The sequence below is a fragment of the Pongo abelii genome, chromosome 20 (assembly GCF_028885655.2).
Source record: "Pongo abelii isolate AG06213 chromosome 20, NHGRI_mPonAbe1-v2.0_pri, whole genome shotgun sequence".
Taxonomy (NCBI): Eukaryota; Metazoa; Chordata; class Mammalia; order Primates; family Hominidae; genus Pongo; species Pongo abelii.
Genome location: NC_072005.2, coordinates 37,071,713 through 37,074,007, shown reverse-complemented (window position 1 = coordinate 37,074,007; position 2,295 = coordinate 37,071,713). Strand labels below are relative to the sequence as shown.

At 36.6% G+C, this 2,295-nt stretch overlaps 1 non-coding gene across 1 annotated transcript; it reads left to right on the top strand.

The window, feature by feature from the left end:
* The first annotated feature begins 1,806 nt into the window (after positions 1-1,806).
* On the top strand, positions 1,807-1,911 carry LOC112130273 (U6 spliceosomal RNA). Its single transcript, XR_002912544.1, has one exon. It is a non-coding gene; the product is annotated as a U6 spliceosomal RNA (small nuclear RNA).
* The last annotated feature ends 384 nt before the right edge of the window (positions 1,912-2,295 follow it).

The window sequence follows — 2,295 nt, the reverse complement described above, 5'->3', positions numbered from 1 at the left end:
TTTATTCCTTCATGTAGATGTATTCCTTCATGTTGCAATCTTCTATCAGTTCCTTTCAGCCTGAAGAAGTATCTTAAACATTTCTGTGTAACAGATCAACTTGTGATTATTTTCTTACTTTTGTTCATCTAAAAAGTCTTTATTTTTCTTTCCATTTTGAGGGGTATTTTCACTGGATGTATGCTTCTAGGTTGACAGGATTTTCTTTCAGCATTTTAAAGGTGTTATTCCATTGTCTCTGGCTTGCAATAGCTCTGATGAGAGATAAGCTATTATGCTTATCTTTGTTTTTCTATAAGTAAGAGTCTTTTCCCCCTCTGTGTCTTAGCCCATTTTGTGTTGCTGTAAAGGAATACCTGATGTTGGGTAATTTATAAAGAAAAGAGATTTATTTGGCTTATGATTCTGGTGTCTAGAAAGTTCAAGACTGGGGCATCTGTATCTGATGAGGGACTCAGGCTGCTTCCATTTCTGGCAGAAGGCAGAGGGGAGCCAAGATCATGTGGGGAGAGGGGAAGCAAAGGATAGAGGAGGTGCTGGGCTCTTTTTAACAACCAGTTCTTTAAGGACCTGTCAGAGGTAGAATTCTCTCACTCTTGAGAAAGGGCATTAATCAATTCATGAGGAATTTGCTCCCATGACCCAAACACCTCCCATTAGCCCCACCTCCAACATTGTGAATCAAATTTCAACATGAGGTTTGGAGGAAACAGACAACCAAACCATAGCACTCTGGTTTGTTTAATGTTTTTCCTCTTTATCATGAATTTCCAGCAATTAGAATATAATGTTCATTGGTGTGATTTACTTTGATTTTTATCCTTCTGGAGGATCATTGAGCTCTTGAATCTGAGGTTTTATATTTTTGACTTAATTTGAGATATTTTTAGTCATTATTTCCTCAAATATTTTTATCTGTACACTATTTTCCTCATCTTCTTTTGGGATTTATGTTTCACATATTTTAGAATACTTGATATTGAGTTCCAAGTTACAGAAGCTCTTTTCATTTCTTATGACAACATGCCCTATACCCAATGTAATTATTGTAGAAAATTCAATGTTTGCATAGTACACAATAGTATGAATGTGTAATAATTTACTTATTATAATAAGAAGCTTCCAACATAGATCCCCCAAATCTCACCTCCTGGTATTCCCACTTGTATGGAATCCCTTCCTCTTGAGTGGGGGCTGGACCTAGCAACTTGCTTCTAATGAGTAGAACACAGAAAAATGAATGGGAAATCACTTCTATGATTAGATTATGAAACACTGCTAGCAGTCTCTTGCGCTCTCTTGTCTTGCTCGTTATGATGATGTAAGCTGCAATGTGGAGAGGCCCACATAGCAATAAACTGAGGGAAGACTCTTAAAACAGCCAGAGAGGAACTGAGACCTTTGGAACTGAATCCTACCAACAACCATATAAATGAGCTTGGATGTAGATTCTTCTTCAGTTGAACCTTCAGAGAAAACCCCAGCCTCAGCTGCCACCTGAGAACAGTCTTGTGAGAGGCCCCCATTTAGAGGTCCCAGAAGAGCAACACTCAGATATCACATACATTGTGATATAATAAATCATTACACTTTGGAATTATTGAGTCACTACACTTTGGAATAATTTGTTACACAGCAATAGATAACAAATACGTTTTTTCTATCTACTATTTTTGGACATGCCTTCTTCCTCTTTTATTTGCTGTTATAAGTATTACTGCATTAAATAGCCTGGAGAATATAACTTCATCTTCAGAAACTTATTTACACAAGTGGCATTGGTAAGTCAAAAGGTATGAGCAGGCCTCAGTTTGGTAGTGCATATAATAAAAGTTTGGAATAATACAAAGAAGATTAACATGGCCTCCACACAAAGATAATATGCAAATTCACGAAGTGCTCCATATTTTTTTTACAAAGGCTTAAAACCCATTCAATGGATGAAGGATAGTGTTTTCACCAAGTGGTGTTCTGTATCTTGACTGTGGTGGTAAATATTAATACATGAACCTACACATGGGATTAAGTTGTACAGAACTACACACACACACACACACACACACACACACACACACCACTGAGCGTACGTAAAACTGGAGACATCTTAATGAGGATGCTGAGTTGTATCGATGTCAGCATGAGGTTGTGAAATTATACAGTGGTTTTTAAGACTATAATTGGGGGAAACTAGGAAAAGAGTGTATATGATCTATGATCATTCTGTATTATTCCTTCCAACTAAATGTGAATCTATAATTATCTCAATAAACATTGTAATTTTTAAGTGAGATGAGC